The sequence below is a fragment of the Motacilla alba genome, chromosome 8, assembly GCF_015832195.1.
Source record: "Motacilla alba alba isolate MOTALB_02 chromosome 8, Motacilla_alba_V1.0_pri, whole genome shotgun sequence".
Lineage (NCBI taxonomy): Eukaryota > Metazoa > Chordata > Aves > Passeriformes > Motacillidae > Motacilla > Motacilla alba.
Window position 1 is genome coordinate 11,690,312 of NC_052023.1, and position 24,933 is coordinate 11,715,244.

The following is a 24,933-nucleotide window of genomic DNA, read 5'->3' on the forward strand; positions in this document are numbered from 1 at the left end:
CTATTTTCTAAAGAAACTGTCTGAAGTGCTACAGCTGTTGACATGTTTCAGCACTGTACTCTATTGCTAGAACCTCAATATTGTGGCAGTTTTTAAATAGTGATCTGCAGTAAAAAGACCCATCCCTCCTTCTGCCTTCCATACAGGATGTTGTTTATTTTCATTGCCTCATGCTGCAGTTTGGTCTAATACACAGCACAACTGCTACAGCCATATTTAGCCATCCGTGACAGCTTTGCATCGCAGCTTAAAGCAGCTCTGAGCACGTTCCTGCTCTATGAGCTGGATGTCAGCATCATCTACACCAAGAACGTGTCTTTCTCCACAGCAGTACTTGAAGGCAGACAGAAATTTTCTCCCAATGCTTGGGCATCCTGACAAAACTGCAGATATCAGCACTTTAAAATGTTTATTCTTCGATGCTGTCTAAATTCTGCTTTGTGACTGACACTGAGCTTGTTAAGCAGAGAGGTTCAATACACCTCTGCAGCCTGGCGCTCTCACTGCATGCTCAGGCTGTATTTATGTTTTCTGAGTAAGAAGACTGTTATGCATATTTCAGTCTGCTTGGCTTGGGAGTTTCCACTGGCAAGTACTGAAGGTGTTTTAAGTGCATTAGGGACTGTGGTTTTTAAAAGCTCTTAAAGGGGCAGGGAGCAGCTGCTTTCTGTTTTGCCGCTGTCCTGTCTTCAGGCACAGGAAACAAACCAATATGCAATAATAACAATATCACATACCCTTCCTTCTAATCACAGCACATCTACTGCTAATAGAGGCCTTTATTTAAAAAAGCATGGACTTTATTGTAAGACTGCTCCCAGTTCAACGAATACATTATCTTTTTCTAGCTGCTACTGTTCATATCCAACTACCTCCAGATAGGATAGTTAGCCACAAGTTTGTTGATTTAACAGAACCTTGGTAGCCCAATTTACTTTTCTGGTTTAATATATATAATTCAATAGAACTATGACCACATCACATGTAATTTTGTTTTACTGGACTGCCATTCTGCTTTCCTCTCTTGCTGTGCTCAGGTCTTCGTAAGCCAGCACATTCACTGATAAACAATATGCTGCTTTTTATTTCCCACGATTTCTGTGTTCTGTCTGGCCTGTGCTTACAGTACCAACTGGAAACACAAAGGAAGTCCTGTCTAGCCTACATTTACATTTAAAATTTCAGCCTTTTAGTTACTCTTATTTTCTCAGTATGAACATTTTTTTTTCATTTGAATACTTTGGCATTAAATTTAATTAATTTCTAATGTAATTACTCTGTAAGAATGCAGGTAGTTGCTTGTTCTTTTCCTACAGGTTTTAGCTTTTCCTGTGACCACTGACAAAGAACCTTTAGGCTTGCTCCACTTTCATTTTTCATGTAGATGCAGGCTTACTCATAGGTTTTGCAGTTCCTACAGCCCTTACACAGTAAAAATTCAGAATAGTGTGATTCACACTCTCTTGATCTTTCAAAGTCACAAATTTATTCCCTTGAAAGACTAAGCTGGGAGAGTACAACGTTTCATACAGCACCACTACTCATCAGCTGTTTGTTCACCAAGTATCTTATTAGCATGCTAAATATACATATTTGATAGATTTAAAATACATTTCAAAGCCTTTCTAAGACTTTACACCGTTACTCTAAACCTACCATTAATCTGTCAACACACTGCTGAAATACATCTACAGTTTACTCTACACATGCTTCTCTTTTGGCTTCCTTTATTCAACTTTGTGATATAAGGAATACCCAGATATTCTGCTTTGAATTTATTGTTCTTCAGGATTTGTTTTGCAACACTCAGTTTATGATTTCTTGCAACTACATGAGACAATTTACTTTCAAAACTATGCTCACTGTTCAAGTATAAATGAAAAACTGCCTATGAAGTGAGAAATTTATTCTATTACCCTGTCCCAGCAGCTGAATACTTTATCAAGGACTTTGTAAACATCTCTCTGGATACTGAGAAGTTGCACTACATTTACGGAGCAAAAGGGACATACTTATTACTGCCTAAGCACATGAGCATATCTGTCACCTACGCAGAGAGACACTTGATTCCCCTTGCATGTTAATTGACTATTCACTTTCAAAACTTCTCCCTCATTAAATTTAAATGCAAATCAATTATGCTCAACATTATTAAACTTCAAGCCTCTTTTCTCACACAGAGCAAAGCCACACGTCTCTGCAGTCAGTACTTTGTCTCCAACAGCCGCGATAAGCAGATGGTTAGCAAGAGCTGCTGTGTATAATACCATTATAGCTTCCAAATATTTTTAGCTCAGAATCCTAAGTCATATGTGATATCTATCTATTTTCTAAACTTCAGTGAATTCCTCTTCCATGAATTTTCCTTGTCTTCCCTTGAGCTCCCATAAATTTTTAGCATTTAGGCTATCCCGCTGACGTTTTTGTAAAAAGAGAATTCTGTATTTTCATTTTTACAAACTGGTATAAAGACCTGGCAAAAAAGAAAAGGCACGGTTAGATACCCAATGCAACTCTCACAGCAACTTCATTTTAACTCTTTCTCCATTCTGCCTTCAACTGGTTTTTTTCTGTTTTGCTTTGTCTTTTTTTATTGGCAGAATAAATTTTTTGTGTTTTACTCAGAGCCTCCCCTTTCACCTCAGTTTTTATAACTTTGTCTAAGAAACACTCTCTCAGGGATGAAAAATAAAAGCCTCGTGGTATTATCAATGATGGAAAGGTACTACATGCATAAAGCATGCCTTTGCAACTGTAATGTCACAGATGCTGCAAATCCACACACTCAGCTCTAGTAACAAAGGTGCATGTTTGCAGTTTTATCTACCCTAATAAACCACATGAAACGTCAAGGCTTTAAACAGATTCTTGCCTCTTCTCATTTTAGTTTTCTGAAACGGAAGTAATTTTTCACAGATTTGACTTTCCTCTTTTGTCTCAAGACAATAGGATTCATGACTATGGTAGTATTTAATGGACTTTATACTTCATCAGTTATTAATTCAATAATTCAGGGCAAACTCTGACCACATTTTAGTAGAATAGCAATTAGAACATTTAACCTTTTATATAAAAATACATGTCTGGTTATGGTATCTAAAATTCTTGATAGTATCTATTTCCATAAATAAAAAGGAGACACTCATTTTAGCATTCCTTGCAATTATCCTGTAACATTAGGTTAAAGGACTGAAGAAACATTAAAAGGCTATTCAAGTTCCAGGTTCAGCCACTAGAGAATTTCTTGAAGCACAAAAAAAAAAGGAAAAAAAGAGATACCTTCAGCACATTTTATCACAAATTCAGGAAGCAGGAAGAAGCTGCCAGAAGGTAGGTCAGAGAGTGTGAATTATGTAGTTTCCATACCTATCCTGAGCAAACATGAGCAGATTGCCAGAATTCAGACACTTCCCTAAATGGCCAACCCATCACAGCAGTAAAAAACCTGCACTTGCAGTTAAATTCTTCTTTATTGCTTTGTCTCAGAGCTGCACACCAGGATTGCTCACGTACTGTATCAAATGACAACACATTTAGAAACTTCTCATTTGGAGGAATTAGATAAAACTTAGACTAAACGGTTACACTATTTACTATGGGCTTAGATACCGACTTACACAAATACTATATAAAATTGACTTCTTCCCTACTTTATCCCTCCAAAACATTCAGCTACAGGGATAGGATTACTCTAAATGTTTATGTCTTACAAGACCAAAACCAGTATGATCAGCTGAATACGCCATAGATATAATTTGGAATCTTTAGAGTATGAATTTAAAAATAATCAATAAAAGCAGTTACAAAGTTAGAAATCATACTGGTTTGCTTTTGCACATTTACATTTTTAGAGTAAATATATCAGGCAGAAGGCTTTATATATGGTTCTTTTTAAGAATACATAACTTACAGTTTGCCAGTGATGTCCTAAAAAAGCATTACTGGCTCTTTCTAAGGCACAGTTTTTACAAAGTATTCTAAGGAATTTAACAGCACTATAGCAAAACAAGTGCTGTGCTTATTACTTACTTAGCACCTCTGAAGAGCTGACATGAAATATTAAGTAAGGATTAACTTGACAAATGTAGTTTATATACCATCCATAAAACTGTTTTTTAAAAAATAGTATAGAAAAAAAACTCCAACCTTGACTGCCAGTTATCTCCGAGAACATCTAAAATTTCTGTAAAAAAAATACAAAATTATTCAGCTGTGAACAATTGTATTACTCATAGCACAATGTTGTAGCCATAAGAGAAGAAAAATAAATACAGTAAGAATATATCTCCTAGGCAGCCTTTCTGTATCTTGAACACACAAAGCCCTCATAACTCAGTGATATATTATCTTTCCTGGGGCAATGAGCAATTAAATACATTCCTTCCTTGATAAGAGTAGGAAAAAAAACCCTACATAAAACTCTCATACCTTTAAAAACTGAGTTTCACAGTATCTGAGGACATACCTTTGCTGGAGGATCCTATAATTAAGGGTTACTTTATCTGGTTTATCTCCTTGGTGTTCTGCATAAAGAAGCTATCCCAAATTTTGATTATTCTTATTGCCCTTTTCTGTATGAAGTCTAGCAGACAGATCAGTGTGGGATAATCATATTCAAAGCATGGCCTATGTATGTCATAGATTTTTACCACAGAATAGTTAATATTTTATGTCATGACCCCTTTCTATTAATACACAACTCTATTTACTTTATTTGACACCTAGTAAAAACTGAATTGATGTCTTTACAGAAATGTCTATCAGAAGACTTTCCTGAGCACTAATAGCTGATTTCAAGTCAGGGTTGGGCTTTTTTGCATAAAGTTCTTTTATTCTTATGCATTACTTCACATTCCTAACAATGAGTTTCTATTTTAATACCCATTTCCTCAGTTTTTTGAGATTCTTCTGACTCAAGACAGTGGTGAAATAAAGAGTCATCAGATTCGCATCACCATTAGACTAGAGGAAGGGTTTTTTTTCTGCAATCACTAAAATAATATCATTGAAATATCAATATCAGTATTTATAAAAATTGAAATGACCATCTTCTAAACATCTGCCTATTTTGACTTAAAATGCCCCTCTTAAATCACATGCCAGCTAAGGTGGGCACTGCTTCCTTTCTGAGTTCTGCATGCATACAGTTTGGATTACCCTTGCTCAATTGAGGAAAATATTAAAATTTTTAATTGCTCTAAGTGATAAGAAAGTAGCAACTCTGCAATGTATGTGTATTTAAACAGCCACTATGGAAATAAAAATTCAAATCCATGTGTGAGACAGCAGAATCATAATTAAAAATACGCTGGTGAGTCCAGGGGCCTATGTCAAAGGTTACCCATCCATCGACAATGAAGGTTACAAAGACAGCAAACAGCTTTTTTACAGACTGAACCCTCTTTCAGCAGTTGGCTTGACATCCTAAGGTTTTCACTGTCCCTCCAAGTGGGTAACTCTCATAAGGATCTTGTCATTTTGCATCTGAACTACTGCAATGGTCCTTTCTCTGCCCCCGCTCAATTACATACATTTAGATACTTCCCAAAAGAGCATTTCCTTCTTTATTGCTCTGTCCAAGACACCACTTTCCCTCCACTTTACTAGCACAGCAATCAAAACCACACCCATCAACATTCCCACTCCTTTATCAACAAGGTGGATTCACAGGCTGGTGGTGAGCCTTCAATCATTCTCTCTTTAATTTTGCAACAAGACTTCCCAGGTGGGGTTTCATTTACCATTAGGTGATTTAATCTACAAAAAGAAGCAATCCCACTCCCCTGTAACTCAGGAACATCATTCCTACTTTCCCCATGCATCTGCTTTTTGTGTTCAATCTGATCTCACAGTGAGCTGATTTGGAAATCACAAGTCCTTACAAAAGAGCCATTTTGCCTCTAGTTTAGCTCCCTAGACAGGCTCACTGCAATGGTGAAGTCAGCACAGGTGCCAGTGGAAAACAGGGCCCACGACTTTGCATTTGGTGACAGACAGTCCTTGGATCAGGTTTGCTGTAATGTGAAGCCCTTCTCTCAGGCTCTCCCTTATGCTTTGTAAGCCTAAGCAGCATGGGTACTCCTCTTATCTTGGAATTCTAAACTTCCATGCTGAGGACAGAAGTGTTTTTTAACTGATGCACAGGACTAATTCCAGCAGGTTATTGTTTCCATCTATATATAGTGCCCAGCTATAACCTGTATTATTCTGGAATTGTGAATGCTGGGGAAACATTCTTCATGTCTGTTTCCACACAGCCGAGGTCACAGCATCGTCTTTTCCTCTATTTTCATTCCAGTTAACTGTTCACTTTAATATAAATCTGTTAACATTCTATTGAAAACTTAACTGAAATCCAGCTGATGCAAGCCTTCACTAACAGAATCTGAGGCACAAAAGAGAGGCATCTGAGGGGGAAAAAAACCCTGCAAACTTTCTGTATTCTTATTTGATACTGATTGAAAACCCCGGACTCTTTTTGACATTTCATCATGAAAAATATGGTCAGTGAAGGTCAAAAAAGCAATAGTTGTCCACACTTCAACAGAAGCTAATTTCTAAGTATTAGAAAAGCACACTTTCCTTTCAAGGCAGTTGCAGGAGCAAACCAAGCAGGGAAGACATGCTACAACCCACACAAAGGAAGGACACATTGAAAGGAAGAGAAGCAAACAGAACTTAAAACTGGAGCTCATGCCACGTCTGCAAATCAGGCTTGCTGACAGAACAGACAGGATGAGAAGGAACGTCCACCTGATTATTTGGTACAAGTCAAATAACAGAGCTGCAGTGACACATGAATCCAAACTGAAAATGGTACCAAGAATATCACACAGTAAGCTTCTCCAGAGCTCTCCTGTTTCTCACCGTCTCCTGACTTTTTGGGATGGTTTCTTCAAGGGAATTTATTTGGCCAAGTAAATACAGACATACAACAACCTAAAAAGTTTTTTAAAAGGGTAGCTGGTCTAACTGCAAATAATTCAATTATGAAATACACTCTAAGAGCAGAACACAAGGTCTGATCACCAGAGTTACCTCTCAAGTGGAAAATCAATGAGACATGAGTCACACTGGATAAAATGACAGTAACTGGCCTGCTTTTACCTCCAGTGCCCAAAAGAGATGCAAAAATTCTCTCTATATATTCAGAATTCTGACCAAAGGAAAAAATAACCCTTTATGTAACAGGTGAATTTCCAATAATACTGCTTCTGGGCTGGAATCAACCAGAGATATTTTCAGATCATGAGAGATGAAATTGAAATTCATCAATATTAAGAAGAAATTTGTTACCTGTATTGTTGGTGAAGGTTTCTGGTTTTTTTTTGAGGTGCAGTTAGAACAGCAACAGGAGACTTGATACCTATCAAGATCTAAACAGCAACAAATCTGTTCCTATACACCTGTATAATCTGAATGGTCCTGACAGCAAACTGTACTCCAAAAAGCAATCCATTTATGACCATAGAGGATTCTCAAGGATTTGCAAAATTCACTTTGGTTCAACAATTAAGACCTCCAAAATAGATGTCCAAAAATCTGAAAAAGATACACCTCACTTTGGGATGGGGGAGGTGTGGGAAGCTTTATTTGCACTAGGACATCATACAAGGAGTGCATGTTTCTCATTGCCCTTTTCAGTACTGGCTGTCAAGATAGCAGATATGTGGAAAAGCTTTTTCATCTGAAGTATTTTAGGAATCCTCTTAACAAAGGATCACTGAATTCCCATGATCCAGAAAAGCTCTCACCTGACCTCACTTAAGAGAAATTATGTAATTACACTTTATTCTGTTAGAAACCACTTCTTCACAGGTGCATTTAAAACTATCCACGCATATGAAAAGTAATTGCACTATAGCAGCCTCTACAATAATGCTGTGAATAAAGATTTTTTTTAATCTGCTTTTTTTAGAATGCACTGAATATAGCAGAATTTCCAGGAAATGATTCTGCTGAAAATAAAACACTGGTTAAAAATATAAAAACCCATAAGCTATACTGGCTTCTGATTTTGCCTATTTTCCCAAGATTAAATAAATAAATAAACAAAACCAGAAATGCTGACAGGTGAGGACTGAGAAGACCTGAGAACATTTAGTTAGCTTTCTTTTTCCTGAAGTCTAGCTTTTAAGGAAACATCCAAAGAACAGTGCTGGCAGCATAGCAAGGCACAGAAATATTGTCAAATCTTTTCAAGTGACAATTAGACAGATTAGTTGCTAACAAAAGCAATACAGTCATGTATCCCTAGCCAGTAAAACTCGCTGCTAATTGTACTCTGACATTTAGAGACATGTACATAGAAAGCACAAGTAAATGAAAAGAAGGTAATGGGTGAAAAACATCTACTAATACATTCTAATTTCAAAATTATTAATAAGATACAATTTTTAAAGTTGCCAATTGTTTTTTTGCATTGGAAATAGGAAAATAACCTGAAGTAAAGAAACCATGGCATCTGTTGAAATGTTAACAGCTTTCTACTCCAAATCTTGAGTCAGTCACCACCTATACACTGCTCCAGTCAACTCTGCAGGAATTGCTGCTCCAAACTCCAAGGTTAAAGCAGCCTTTTCCAGGCAGCTCTGTCTGACAATTGCATCTCAGTTCCAGCTCTTCAGGTGGAGCTTAGGGAATAGGTGCATCTGCCTCTGCCTAAGACTTAAGCCTTTGTGCCCTTACTACATGAGATACCATGATCCCTTTATAATAGGCTACAAAAAAGCCTCTGTACTGCAGTGACACACAGAAGGAAAATCCCTGGAAGACTTAAAATACTTGAGAAAGGGAACAAATTCCTTTTCTGACATCAGTCTAATATGGTGAACAGTGTTTGCATTCTCCCTTTATTGATTTCCAGGTTTATACAAGCAAACACTACACCAGGATCTAAACCCAGTGCCCTGTCAGTCAGCAACACTTTGTTTCCTGATGGTTTAGTCACAATTTCCCATCAATTATAACAAAGACAATGCTGATAGCCTACGCAGTGGAAGTACACATAAATTTTAATCCATATAACTGGTGAGACAGAAAAATGTACTACAACTCTAATTACAATTCAGCTATAATAGATTGAGAGCATTATTTTATCTAAACCCTCTACACTCTTTTTAAACTGTTGAGAATGTGACATTTGTTTCCCTTTAACCCTTTCCCTAATTTCAGAGCACAGACATAGGTGACACAAGCCTATCCTTCACCTGCCCTCAACCCTAAGGCAGCTTTGTCAAATTTCAAAAATCAGAAATGCCTGAACAAGGTCACATGGGATGTAGGCAGTTGATTTTGAATAGAAAAAACACAGAATAAGGCATTAAACTGAATTTAGTTCAAGAAGTTCCATCAAATTGCTCAGTACTTTTAACTCCAAAAAACTTTAACTCATTTGTATCAAGGTTAGCTCTTCCAGTTTAATCAAATATTTTTACATCACCCAAAAGAGTCCCAAAGGAGAAATTTTGTATAAAACCAGGATACGTAGACAGGACAAATTTCTGTTCAAGCTTATTTATACTGCTACTACACAGCAATGGGCACAAAAGACTGAAATCTATTCCTAATACATGGAACACAAACTGATTTTAAATAACAATATATTTATACAACAAACCCTTCAGGAACCTTATCAGTGGTGATTAACCCCCAACATCCATGTCTCAGATATTAACTGTAATCTCGATTTTGTAGAGACATGAAGCTGCATGGTGTGCTCCATTTCAGAGCCTGGAATGCACCTGACTCCCTGGCTCATTAGAATTTATCTTCTGAGCTCTGCTTCTCTTGAATGAAGTCTTCTGAAAGACTTTGACTCTAGCTCTGTTTCTTTCTTTCAGATCACTAAAACCAGCTAAAGGCAAGTCAGAGATATTAAATCTACAATGAAAGCTCTATTAAAGTTACCTTCAATATTACATTACAGATAGCCTTAATAAATACTTTATAAAAACCCTTTAATGAATATATTTGACAGAGGTTTTATTACTAAATCTTACAACTGTTACATCATTATTTTTTTTTCTCCACTGTGTTGTTTTGTTGTTTTACTCTTTTAAATCATGGCCAGCAATATTACAAAAATCTAAAAATGATGAGATATCTAATGTTAAAACGTCATCTTGCCTCTTATGCCAAGGATAGAAAACTACACCTCAATCATCTCTGAAAGGAGGTTATTTAACCTTTTCTAGAGCACTTTCAGCAATAGATATCCCATTACTTCCCTCAGATATATAACCCTGTGATTATCTGTCCTGGATAGATAATCTTTCCTGAAGCTGCAAAGTTTTCCCTGACATCAAAATCTCTTTTTATGCTCCTCAGGACTATTATGTCTTTTCCCACCTAGAGAGAAGAGTTTATTACATTATTCTCTGTTGCAAACTTTACCACATTTGAAGCCTACTATTACAGCTCCCCATCTCTGCTAAAGACTAAACAAGTACAATTCTTTCAGTCCTTTCTTAAAGGTCATTATTGCAACTCTTCCCTAGACACTCTCAGCTGGTCCAAATCTGTTGGAAGCAGAGTAAGAACAGAGACACTGCATTATCTGAGGCCTTACACTGAGTACTGCAGAGCAACTTCCCTCTCACATGCAACAATCCTGTTCATAAACTCCAGTGAGATCTTGGTTTTCACAGAATTGTCACGACTCCACAGTGTTCATTTTGTGATACAGCTGCTTATCTACAGAGCTGTTGCCCAGCCAAGTGTTTCTCATATTTAAATTTACTATTTCTACCCAAAGGTACTGTTTTGCGTTTCTCTTTACTGAACTGCATCCTATACAGTTCAGGTCATTCATCCTGTTTTCCAAGACTATTTCACACTAATGCTTACATTCACTCCCAGGTTTGCCCTGTCCAGGCAATTAGCAAATCTGCTTTGTTCCATCACCCAGGCCACAAAACAAACAAACAAAAAAATAACCAGAAGTAAATCCAGAAAATACAACTGCAAAAGACACACCCATGCCTTCAACCGCCAATGTTCTTAAAACATTTATTTAATAAGTAATTAAGCAGCATGGCAGAACTTCTCAGACAGTATCTAACTCTGGTGCTTCAGATTCCCTGGCTGTGGAGATAACATTCCTAACTTCAACACTACTGCACAGGCAGAGTATGTTTCAAACACAAACACACACAGGAGGCTCTGTCACTCTCCTCCCTCTTTAATTCATTTCTGTGTGGCACAGTAACCCAGTTGCATAGCTTCTCCAATTTGCAATTTGGGCTCCCTGTTTTTCCTTCCTGAACTAGAGCGACTTCAATTCACACAAAAAAACCCTGCACCACTAGCTGTGAAAAATTCAGCTCTCATGGACATATATATATGCTAATAAAACATCAATAAAAAGCAGGATGTTATAATTTATGTACCAACAGGTAAACTCTTAGGAACACTTCGTTCCTCTCTGACTTTCAAATTTTCTAACTGAAGCGTTTTAAACAAAATTAGAATCATCCTTCTTAGGCAAAAAATCAGCTACTTCTCATGGCAAGAGACTATTAAAATCCCTTCTCTACTACTAACATATAAAGATAAGCTTTTACACTTCTCACTGATACTTTATCAGCACAAATGCAACCCCCAATAAAAGCAAATATTTGTGTTTAAATATTGTATTTAAATTTGAACTACTAAAAACATCTTTAAAATCCTGGACAATCAAATTGTCTATTTTGACAACATTCGTGTTCCTTTGTCCTGTGATGAAGTTCAAAAGACCAGAAAAACTGGACAGCAGTTAACAGCAATCTAAAGCACTACTACAAGGAGAATCAACTCTCTTCTGAAGCAACAAGAGACAAAGCAATCAGAGCAATCAGCTGCATGCAAAGCAAAAATACTGAAACTCAGTGTCAGGTAAAACTTTAACCATGGGGTGAGTGATGGAGCTGCTGAAACAAGCAACCAAGGAGGAACTCTGCCATCAGAGGGAACAATCCCAATATGCTTCCAACGGGCAGAGGATTGGACCCACTGAGCTTTATAGATGTCTGTGTTTAACTGAATTCATTGTGAGCATCAAAACACTGAAGTAACTCTAAGGAACAGTTATGGTAAGTTAAGCTACTAAACTTTTGGATGGAAGATACAACCAATTGCCTGTATGAGGGAAAGCAATTAAATGCAAACTGTTAGCTAATACTCAAATTTTGAAGACAAACCATATAAATTATCAACCAACAAACCCTAAGTATTTTGATTACAAAGCTGCACTCCATAAGGGAATATTTTTAAAGGTCTTTTTGTTTGAAACACAAGTGTCCAATAAGAACACACCATTTAATGTTCAGCTCTGCACTTCTGAAGTGTCTTTTAGAGTTACTCAAACAGAAGGCAGGTTTTCAGAAAACTGCAACTACCATGATGGTTCTACAACCAGAGCAGTTTTTCAACCACAAACCATATTTACAGTGTTCTTAAAACTGGAACAATATACCCTTAAGTGTTAAAGTTTACCAGAAGCAAATTCTTAGCAGCAGCAGCTTGACTTACAGCAAAGAACACTTAATTTGGAAAGTTAAAAAAAAAAAACCCTCACTACAGAAGTGAGAAAGTTTCTCAGTTTCTGCAACTTCACTCACGCCTACAGAAGTGGCAGAATTTTTATTCTTCAAGGTTTTTAAGGACAAGGTCTACAAATATCTGTCTGGAGTAATACAATTTGTTTTAAACCAACCTGAGAGAAAAGGAACAATAGGTCCCTACAGTACTGCATTTCTAGAACTGTGAGTGCAATCTCTATATATGGATGCAAGTGACAAATACTTGATGAATAAATTCCCTCTTACAAATTTGGTTCCTTATGACCAGAGAGACCTATATGATCACTTCCCACACAATGCTATGACTTTGGAAAAACCAAAACAAAGCAAACCTCAATAGATTAGTAGACCTAGAGATCTTAAATAGGGGTTTGGAAATGTGAAAAGTAATTTAAAAGAAGAGAAAAAAAGCCAAAACAAAACAAGAAACAAAGCACAACTGGAAGCAGGGCAGACTGCAAAGACTTCTGTTCCAGCTTCCTCAGTACTTTTAGAAACATATTTCTTATTTCCCTCGTGGTGAAAGAGCAGAGTGTAAGTCCTTCCACTTTGTATCAACCATACAACTATTATTGATCAGAAGTCAACCTAAGTACCTAAAATGATCTGGAAGAACCAGACACAGACAAATGGACCAAAAAATCCCAAACAACCAACAACAACAAAAAAAATCCACAAGAACTTTAAGTCTCTTGGAAATACTGGGAGTGTAAAGCCTTCATTCTGTATGAGACTAAGGACAGCATATCTCACTATGCAATCTCACTACACAAGTATGTTAGAAACACTGATAAACATCAGGGCAGTCACATGCTGTTCAGCTGTAGAACAAAAGCCCTTATTAGGACACATTCCCAAATTCTGTGAAATAAAGATCTAGTTATTTTTGCACATCAAATCCATAATAACAGTGAGCCAAAGAACCCTGTTTTGCAATTTCTCTTTTTCCAGAAATGTTAAAAATGATGAGACAAGACACATGATTGAGCTCCATCACTAAATAAATACCTCAATAACTAAGCTATTTAACACAGCCTCTCACTTAGCAATTATACACTTGGAGTATGCAGGGCAAAGGAAAATCATTTCACTTAACAGTGGTACAACTGAGAAGTGCAACAACTACCTAAGATAGACTAAACAACCAGAAACATAAATGATCAGCAGTATTTCAATGTAAGGTCATTCAGTGCTGCTCCTTACTGACACACACGGTTGCACTGCATAACACTCCTTCACAAAAAGCCTTTAAATTCAAGCCTGTAAATTCAAAGCACAGAATTTTTTTATGGAATAAACATGACAGTGCTGGAAAAAGCCTGAAACCAAAGTTGTTTAGGTTCTTAATGACTTGCTAGAAGTCACATGTCAAACTGACTTAACTGCTAAGCCCTTCTAAGGTAAAGGGAAGTTTCTTCACTTGAGTGACAATTTTCATCTGACAGTTATTTTTTTGAACATTTTTCCCACATACTCTTAAGAGAGATGCGTTTTTCTCCCCTGTTGTTTAACACACGCCATGCTTTTCTCCCTTACACTTTTTTCCACTTCTGATTAAGCAAATATTACTATTACTGCAAAAGACAGTACAGTAAGATTAAAAGATGCTTGAAAACAAGCTACAACAGTACCTCGTCAGCTTCTTTTCTCAGAAGTTACACTTGCTTATGTAAAGGAATGCCATTTTCCTAATCCCAAACCTACCAGTCCCTGCTAGATGACCAGTCCTCAGAGCAGCTAGGATGGGAAGCTATTATCTAACCACAGGTTAGAAATACACCCGAAAAGCATGTTCTTAAGAGGTTGCACAAGTCAGTATTTAATGTAAAACACAGGATACACGCAGAGTTTCACTTAAAAGCCTCAATAAACAATCACTACATAGTGATTGGTACAGTATAATGTCAATATCAATGGAAAACATGCAAATATATGTATAACCATGGAAGAACTACTTGGTTCTTCTAATAATAACTGGAAGCATATTCACAAAATAAAATTTGGAGCATCAAAGCCTCAAAAACATATTCTTAAAAAAAAAATTTAGTCTCTGTTATGTGTTAGCCTAGAACCAGATTAGCAAAATACTCCAAGACTACAAAACCTGCTAACGTTACTGGATAATAAACAAGGACAGAATACAAAACACCATAAGGAAGAAGAAGAACCATATGCTCTCCCTTAACAGAGATCAGGATTAGGAGACAAAGGGAATATTGCTGAGCTGGGACACTTGGATACGACTGGAATAATTATTCTAAACACAAGAGAAGACAGAACTGTATGTTACAAGTTTGTGCTGTAACGGGACATATATCCCAGCCTCCACCGAGAGCAGACTAGGACGTTACAGAGCTCTCTTTCGGACCCCTGCATGCCCAACCACCAGCGCCGCGGTCGCTGCGGGGCAGGCACCGCTCGGGCTGCCCGGCACAAACCCGCCGAGAGCGGGGGCACAGCCCGGCCAGGGGCGCGGGGCGGGCCGAGCAGCGGGACACCGCCGGGGGCCCGCGGCTGCAGGGGGGCCGGGGAAGGGCCCGGGAGCTCCGGGACTGAACGCGGGCCGGCAGCCGCGAGCGCGGCACGGCCGGGGCAGCGCGGGGAACTCGGGGACACCCGCGGCGGGGGCGGCACGGCGGGGGCGACCCAAGGGGATCTGCGGGCACCCGCGGCCGGCGGGCCCCGGGCGCGGGGACGGGGCGGAGCGGCGCGGGGGAAGCGGCGGGACGGGGAGAGCCCGAGGCGGGGGAGGGAAGGGGGGGCGGCCGCGGGGCAGGCACGGGGTGATGTGAGGTGAGGCGGGGCAGGGCCGGGGCGGGGGGAGGAGGCGGCGGCGGCGCGGAGCCGGTGGCGCTCCCCGGGGCGCGCGCCCCGCCCGCTCCCGAGCGCCCGTTCCGCGGCGGGAGGGGCGGCGGCTCCCGGTCCCGCCCCCGGCCCGGTACCATTACCCAGCGCGCCCAGCGCCGCCGCCATCCCGCACCCGGCCCGCTCCCGCGGGAGCCGCGCGACCTCGCGAGACTTCCCGCCTTCCTTCCCTGCCCGCCCCTGCCCCCGCCTCCCGCGGCCCGGCCCGCGCGCGCGCACAGTGTCCGCGCGCGGCTCGGACGCAACATGGCGGCCGCGGCGCCGCGCACGTGCCCCCGGGGCCGCCGCGCCGGGCGCGCGCACACGTAAAGCCGGGGGGGAGGCGGGGCCGCCGCGCACGCGCAGGAGGCGCCACCGCGGGCCAGCTGATTCGAACGGGGCGCGCGAGCCGCCGCCTCCTCCCCGCACGCGCTGGTCACGTGGGGGCTTCCCCCGCTCGCTCCCTCCTCCTCCTTCCCCCTCCCCGCGCGGGTTCCGAGCTCGCCGCCGCCCGGGCCCCCCCCCACCCCTTCCCCCGGGGCCGGGCCGGGCCCTCACCTGGCGCCCGCTCCTCGGCGCGGCCGGGCCGCGCAGCCCCGCGCGCCGCTCGCTCCCTCCGTGCCGCCCGCACCAGGCGGCGGCTCCGCACAGCGCCTGCTCCCCTCAGCGCGGCGGCGGCTCCTTCCGCTTCCTTCCCCTCCCCCCCGCGCTGCGGCGGGACCCGCTCCCTGCAGCTCCCCCTGCCGGCGGAGCGCGGCGGCGGCGCGGGTCGGGAGCGCAGCGCGGCCGGGCAGGTGTCTGTATGTGTGTCTGTCTGTCTGTCTGCCGGGGCGCCCTGAGGGACGGGGACAGCTCCGCCCGCAGCGGGACGGCGGGCGACTCCGGGCGCCCCGGCCCAGCCGTCGGCGGCGCGGGAACGCTCCAGGGTTGCTGTGCCGGGAAGGGGACGGGCAGCGCGGCTCGGGGGCAGCGCTCTGCTGGCTGGAGGTGATCCTGCCCCCCTGCCAGCTTCGTGCCCCCAAAGCGGGGAGCAATTTCCAGCGCGGTGTCCCGACTGAGCTCAAGCTGTGCCGCAAGAACAGGCTCCGTGGGGTACTCCAGCCCTCTGGATTATGACTAAAAATTAATCCATTGCGATTTCAGATTTTTTCCTGTGGTGCTGCTTGGTTCTCAGCTCACCGGTGTGCGATCACCATGAGTTACTACTACCTACCGCCCACAGCCTGCTCTAATACATCATTTACCGGTACTCCTACAGAGACAACAAAACTACTGTCTGTCTCTGACTATTCTTGAACTTCTCATTGCTTTTTTCCTGAAATGTCACAGTTAAAATGCATTTGGAAGAGTTTTGTGTAGACAAGAAACACAGAGACTCACATTTTATGTTAAATGCTAATGAAATTTAAAAATCCTTTCTCTGAATAATAATTAACATTTCTAGATTGCTGGAAAATCCTTAGGTAAAACAGTTGTCTGTAACACAGTTAAGAGAGCAAAGAGTTTAGTATTGAAGAATATTTTCAGTTGCTTTTGAAAGTAGCTAGTGACTGTATTCAAGTGATAGTTTTGTAAAGAAAGCACATTTAATAAAATCCTAATTACCCAAATTGCAAGTCTAGCCATACAGACATTCCTTCTGCAGAGTCTGCAGAAAAACCTCAGCAGCTTTTCCACCCTCCCAAGCAGTTCTCACTTTTCCTACATCTTGCTGACTTGGAATTCCGTCTTCTGTGATCAAATTCAAACCAACAGAAATCCCACAAAAGAGAGAGGGAAATTTTCTCCCGATTCTGTGCCGCTCTCTCCCGCAGCCCTGTTGTGCGTGTGCCCGAGCAGGAGCAGTGTTCTCATTACTGCAGGAGCACCTGTGTGCACTAAAGCACTCTGCCTTGCAATCCATTTAGAAATATGCTCACTTAGCTGAACAGCTGCAATGGCTGAGGATATTATTGCATTGCAGACAAGCCTTAGTGCTTTCACAGGAGAACTGAGGGTTCTGCTCAGCTGCTTCTGAGCAAAATCGATTGGGTGTTTTGATGGTGGGGCTTTTTCAGATTCCCATGGTGCTGCAAAGACACAATTGAGCAACAGACCTGACCGACTCCAGGGGCTGCTGACACGAGAGGCAGTACTTCCCCCATCCCTGCCCCACAGCTTCTACCACTACCCACTCTGCTGCTCATCTACACACACGGTAAACCAGGTGGATTTCCTAAACCACCAAGAAGCTGTTCCTGTTTCTGGTGTGTTCATTTTCATCTAGAAATTAAACTGCATTGGCTCCCCATGGGGCTGATGAGAGCCGGCATGTGAGATGGGGAGGGAGTGCTGCCAGTAGAGGCGAGGAACCAAGCAATCCTCCTTTGGCAGCAGTAACTTTTTGGCAATAGGATTAAACCAGTCCAACTATACTGTAACCACACCCTACACCAGGATTTGCCTTCAATTCACACTTAAATATTAGGTTCTGCCATCTTGCCTAAGAAGCAGCCAGTGATGCCTAGTGATGGAAGGTTAACAAAGACCTTCCATCACTGTTAATGGTGTGACGTTTGAGGTTATGGCTCCTGTAACGAAAGGGATACTCCTGAGGCTCTTACCCCACCTCTGCACGCTCCCTGCTTTTTCCTGGATTTAATCCAGCCATTGTGTACCTACTGTGTAGTTTGGCTCTGTTAACCCTCCACAGGAAAATTAACAACACGAAAAGAAGAGAAAGCAGCCCATGTGTAGTAATGCCTGAGATCAGGTTCACTAACACCTCCACCCAAGAGAATTTACATTAAAACCTGGAGAAACCTGCTTTGTTTGAAGCTGCCTGAGGCTCTACATCTACTCGGATGTCTCCACAGTTCAAAATCTTTTCCACCCACTCGTGCTATCCTGCAGCCCCTTCCCTACAGTATCCTATAACAGCTTTGAAATAATTCCTAAGTGCAAAGGAATATACTTCTGCCTAGTAGCACCATACTGCTTTCTCCAACACATTTTCACTTCCAATTGGTGTCCTTTGTTCCTCATATTCTCTACCCAAACTATGTCACATCTCTAGTTCTTGTGGCTGCAGCTTCCTCTGTGCTACAGCATCTATCTTTTACCAGTAACTGGTAGCTGTATTTATTATGGGCAGCCTTACATATTACTCATTTATAAGGCAATAACAACTCTCAAGCTTCATCAGCATTAGTAGTGGGAAAAAAAAATCCCAAACCACAACAAAACCACCCCCTATTCAGATCAGGGGATAATGGTGTTAATGACAACTTTTCATCAAGTTACAATGGGACAAGCTAAAAATTAGTAGATCAGACCCCTCCCAAAGCAGCATCTTCTACAAGAGCAGAAGCTTTATCTCCCTCCATGTTTGTGGGATGCCTCAGCTCATGTGTGTGCATGGAGAACTGCCAACATTACAAGTTCCAGCTTTGATGAAGCTGTGACACAGCTCCTGCTTTCAGCAGCAACATCACTGTTCCCACCCATCTCAATCCATGAAATTGCTTAATTGCTTCTCCTATTATCAGAGCAAATAATATATGATTTTTTTTTCTGACAATAGATTAATGAAACACACTCGTTGGAACTCAGCACAATTGAGAAACTGAGCCTAAGGACATCTAGGTTAGTTCTGACAGCTGCTCTGCTCTCTTTCCACCATGCCCTCCAAAGAGCATTAACAAGCTATTACTGGTTCCTGCCCCAGCTCTGATTAAATGGGGTTATATCCTTGGCTACAGCTCTGGATCTACACTGGCTCTTCAAGAGGGTATGCAGGACAAGGAAGATTATGGCTCAATTCAGCTCCAGAGGCTTATTTCATCTGACTCAAGCCTTGGACAGTGAGCATTTTCCTAAAGCCAGATTAGGTTCTGTTGGGTCAACTTCCACAGCCCAAACCTAATAAAGCATCCTGGATTGGATGAGAGCCAGCTCAGCACAACAGTTAGATACCTTCTCATTAATTACTTTGTCACCTCAATAATTTTGTCTGTAGGTACTTTATGGGTGGCACTTTGGAGAAAGAGAAGAAAAAGTATTTGCAATCTTGTAGATAGTTACAGAAGATAAAGTTGTGGAAGGACAGTTTTTGTTGAGACAAAAGGAAACAAAAAAAAAAAATTAACAGAGTTACAACAATTTTCTGCTTGAATACATGACACATCCTTACACAATCATGTCATGTATTTTTATAGGTCCTCTGTTTTGCTCAGTTCTGCCTGCTCCGTTCCCTGGAATCCTCCACACTCTGATTTTTTTTCCCATTAAAGCGACCATATATAAAGAATAAATATGAGAAAGGCTAGATTGCCCTCAGTGAAATGTTTCCACTGGTTTTACCTGAAGCAAAATCCTTTAGAGAAACAATTCTGTTTTGTGTCTAACCTTTAAGAACTATTCTGCCTGAAGACATACTCTACTGATGCATTTAAGTGTGGAATGCTTGGGTTTTATGCCTTATTTTTTTGGGTAGGAACCAGGTAGGGGGAAATAAAATTTCAGCTCTTTATTAAACAGAACTATCTCCAGTCACTGATAAAGGGTAAGGACATTAGACAATGCAGGAGTCTTACAACCCACACAGATTATTGCAGATTTGACTTCAGTTACTGAAATTAGTCATATTCCATGTTGAAAAAGCAAGTTACCAATCACAAAAGTTAAATGAATTTTGGAAGTTATTATTCACATTTTCTGTCTGCATGTTTAAAGTAGGGACAATCTAATTCAAATTGATCTAAGAAGCTGCAGTGAAGTAATCTGATACTTGTTTTTAATAATTGAATTAATTAGACTATATTGAGTACCATGCATAAATACTCCTTGCATATGTGGTATTCCCTTTTAAATGGCTTTTTCTAATTTCAGTAGAGGCTTCAATGTCCGGTCGATATGAAATGATAGCTAGATTGTAGTGCATTATTAAAAAAACATTCTGGACTGGAACCCAATAAACATAAAAGCTGCACACCAAAAGGAAGATCTTTGTTTTTCAGAATGTATTATTCTTCTTAGTTTTTACTACTCAAGAGTGGGTTTTAATATTTCAAACTAGAAAAATTGCTACCGATTTCAACCAACTGTATCTTTTTTATTTGCTTTACTGCAGTTTCTTCGAGCATGTTATAATTCTAGTGTCTGAAATTTGACTCAAGCTTGAAGAAAACAACAATCCAGAGACTTCTATGTTTTGGGACATTTTACCTATGTGAATCAGGGAAGTTTTGACTAAACAGGATGGGAGGGTAGGCTGGGCACAGTGGTTTTGCCTAAGGCTACTAAAACCCTGAGGCCCACATCACCTCCATTTACCTCCCTGGAGCATCCCCATCAGCACAGACTTTGAGTGAGTCACCTTTGTCAAGGAGTTTTAGTCCTTACAGATGTTATCAACTCCTGTCCAAACAATCCTTTTTATCTTTCCTTTCTCCTTCAGAAACATCCCTTTGGTACATGTTTGGGAGCACTCTCAGGTATTAGTGGCTCTGCATTAATGTTTTGAATTATGCATAACCTACATGAAGGTGCATCAGGTCACAGAATATGCCTGTTACTGTTTTGACTACCTTAATATTCCTTCAGGTCTTACAACACAATAAAGGGCTCTATTGTTATCTAAACAGTAGGTAGAATGTTCAATGTCAGAAAAACATAAATTAGCAGTTTGCAAGTAAGATAGAGGCGTCTAAATAAAAGAGATAAATAAACAGACCGGGCACACTTCTGCCTAGCCTTTAAGCCCATTTTCTCCAAACAGAAAACTTTTCAGTGACAAGCTTGTGAACTGGGCCCTCACATACAGGACGTGAAAGATTTAGATAAAATTTCAAACAAATTGCCATCACATAGGAGTGAACGCCAACACCACTGACAGTTTAAGAAGGGATTCCTGTTCAGGGCTCAAATCCAGAATGATAGCAGACCCTTTTCAGATTTAACTTAAAAGCAGAGCAGAAGTGCAGAGACTGCCTCTATTGCTTGAACCTTTTCCAACATCTACAGAAAGAGCTTAGGAAGACCAGTCTCTGCACTTGAGTGTGCAAAGGTAAGGTCACATATGAAGCTCAGATTCCTACTGATCAAGTTCAAAAGACAGAGTATCTTCACTACCCTGCTTGGTTGGACAGCAAATTAATTATACTACAAGCAAAAGAGGTAAAAGAGAGCATATTTCCCTTACTAAAAATTATTCAGAAGACAGGGCACTCCGAGTTCATAGCTAATACATGTTTTATTTCTTGCTTCTACAGTTAAATTGTAAACCTGGGTACTACATGAAGCAGTTAATTAAAAATACTGTCTAAGTGAATTAATAGCTGCCAGTTCATTAGCACTTTGGCATGCATGAGAGCATTTCTTTTGTTATAACTGAAAAATCTCAGAGTAACCTTACTTCTGGTGCTAAAGAGACACTGTGTGCAGTGGTGCAAACAAACATGCATTCACAGTGTGAGCAAGTGCTGCATGTTCATTTGGGTTTGGCATTTTAACAGACACCCGGGGAGGTGGGGGAAAAAAGCAGTGTATCCCCATGGTAACCAGGACATCTTGTTTTATAAGGTTTAACATGTTTAGCATGTTCAACATTAAACACATCAGATAGAAAAAAATTAAGTCACCTAGAAAAATATTCATTTCTGAGCAAAACTATTCATGAACAATGAACATGAAAAGCTCTTGACAGTGTCCTGTGAGATATGAAACAAAAAATGCTATTTTTCATTTTTGGCAGCTGACAATTTATTCTAAGCTTTTTCCCTACACCTATGAATCAAATGCCTCCTCTCTTCTGCCCTCTTTATTCTTCTCAGCAAAGTACTTTTAGATTTACTCTCTTATGTGCTAAGTTATTCCAAAAATAGATCTTACTAAAATTTTTTAAGTATAATAAATTGTTTGTGATCTCCAAGTGAGGAAGAAGGAACATATCTGGAAATGAAATCTTCTTAAATTGATTTGTGTTATGAAAATATTTTGTGGATGATGACTGCTTAACTTTTGTACCTCCCATGCTCCCAATGACTAGGAAGATAAGTGTTTTAAGATTCACTAGCATTGCATAAAGGCCTCTCAAAACTGCATAACAAACCAGCGTATTCCTATTATGCCAGCTTTACTTTTTTACTGATGGTTCATTTTATACTTGTATATAAATCAGCAAGTCAAGTGTCAGCTGTATTTTTACATGTCCATTCAACAATCAGAACTTGAAGTTTTAGCTAATCAACTCCATCTTGAACAAGTCAGAACAGAGAATGGATTTACTGGCTTATTCATCTTATAAACATCTTATTTCAAGTTCTTACTGCATTTTCTTAAAGCCCACACATACACCCATGTGCAACCTATGTGGAAACTTGCCATCAAGTGACTTTGCATGTTGCAACAGTCCAGGTGCAGAAAACCTACTGGACACTGCAGTGATGCGTTTCTCACAAATGGACCTTCTTTTTCTAGCTGCACATCTGAGCTGGCACACGGAAGAGAGAAAAGTTTCGAGATAGAATAAATAATTCCAACTTTCTGCAAAAACCACAACTTTGCTATTGTAAGAGAACTTGTAACATTAGATGCATGACATTAGATGCGTTTTATCTTACTGTGTGGCAGTGTTCACTGGTTTCTATGGAGAAGCAGACTTGTCACCTTGTTGAATGGCTTAAAGCTAACCTGAAGCTTAACCTAAGACAAGTCATGTGTTTTAAACAGATAGATGTATGTAATATATATATATAATAGAACACATTAAAGGAAACAAGTTACACTTTTCATTGTTAGTGAGAATAGCACTTCTAAAATTTTACTGAACAAGGCTATTTTCTAATCTCCTAAGATTCTGAAGGCTAATATAAACCAAGTTTGTTAGTAACTGGATTAATTTCTGTGAATTAACACTGAAAGTGATTTGTCTTTCTCTGTGACACTTCAGAAACCCAAAAGTCTTATTTTGCTTCCTTCTATTAACTGTCAGCTCTGGATGGCTTAAGTATAGAGGGAAGCCAGAAAAGCCATCTGTTAGGAAGAATGAGAAGGCCTAGTTGTTTTACTCATTTCCTGGGCAAAATGAAGACTGAAAGGTTTTCAGTGAGAAAACTGCTTAGACTGCACTAAGCCAGATGTATATAGGGAATTCAAAAGGAATAAATGAAATAGAATTTTCTTAGTTCAGTACAAAATAGTTGTATGGCAAATATGAAGAAAGCACTTGGTCCCTTTTAAGCAGATAATATCTAAGTTTTTCAGTAAAATTTACAAATCCCCGGCTTGCTTTTCCAAATGAACTTATGAGTAATGGGATACTAAAAAAAAAAAAGTCAAATGTTAGCAGTATCATTACAAATAAATGCCTTCTACTTTTAGAAGTAGGATGTACAGTACTGGAAAAACCAAGTGACTATGTAAGTTTTGAATCTGAGAGGGAGAATTCTTAAATAATACATTAGCATAGCATATCAAATTACATTAGCTTTCATAAGAAAAATTCAGGACTATTGAACTGTGGGCATACTGAACTTTTGCTTCACAAATGAAAACCTCTTCATCTACATTATAATATAGCCAAACTCATTTCTAACACTTTATGCTTTTTTATCTTATCTTGAAACAAGCCATTACTGATGGGAAGGCTGACACCCACTACAGCAGTAAATTGAGTGTCAACCAAACAACCTTTATCAAATGTAGCTACTCGAGGTCACTATTCCAGCATAAACCACAAAATAATTATTGTAGTGACGCCAGCCATAGTTCAATAAAGATACTGGAGAAGTAGATTATGTGCATTTTTATACACATATAAAAACACAAGTGTATGTATATAAATATGTATGTATAATATAATTATATTGATATAAATAAGTATACATGTATCCCTATATACAGGACCAACTTTGAAGATACCTGCAGAAACATCTTTCTGGACGTCTCAGTTTAAATCATTCAGCAGCCAGACTACTTAGCTCTCACCTTTGAAACACATTACAAAACTGCCTTATTTTACTACTGACTAATTCAGTAGCTCTTCTGCTATTCTTTTTCCCTCCAATCATAGTGTTCAGCTACATTACACGATATCTGAAGCAGTCTCCTCGATGTTAGATGTCCAGATGAACAATTAGTTATACTGCTTGCAAAAAACCTTCAGAAATTTAGAGAAATCAAGCTTTGAGCTGCGAAGTCCCTGACACCCACCAAACAGTTTTGCTCAGAAGAGAGGATTCAAGTTACTAGACCGAACTGCAGGCTTTTAACAGCTCATATCTAGATTTCTAGGCCTACAACAAGGAGTCCACTGGATTTTTCCCTTCTTGAAGTGACAGTTTCTCTGGCACACAAACACATTGCTGTGTTTCCTCAACTGGAAACAATGAACAAAGAATCCAAATAGTCTGGTGAAAGGCTTATGGAAAAAAATAATTTCCACAGGCCCTTCCTGAGATGCATTCTTTCTTTGCTACAAATAATGACAGCTTTTCCCAGTAAAGGCCTCTCCTTTACCTATTCTCTGAATTATTGCCTTCCCTCC

The 24,933-nt window shown here is 40.2% G+C and overlaps 1 protein-coding gene across 5 annotated transcripts in view; it reads right to left on the reverse strand.

The window, feature by feature from the left end:
- Positions 1-16,118, reverse strand: part of ZZZ3 (zinc finger ZZ-type containing 3) — a 58,052-nt gene extending 41,934 nt beyond the window's left edge. For 3 of the 5 annotated variants that reach the window (XR_005257862.1, XM_038145020.1, XM_038145016.1), the window contains exon 1: positions 15,966-16,118. The gene's annotated coding sequence lies outside the window, so the exon portion shown is untranslated. Of the gene's footprint in view, positions 1-4,146; positions 4,184-15,511; positions 15,618-15,965 lie in introns of those variants that run through there. The other 2 variants (XM_038145019.1, XM_038145017.1) reach the window with 2 other exon arrangements.
- Between the last annotated feature and the right edge of the window lie 8,815 nt (positions 16,119-24,933).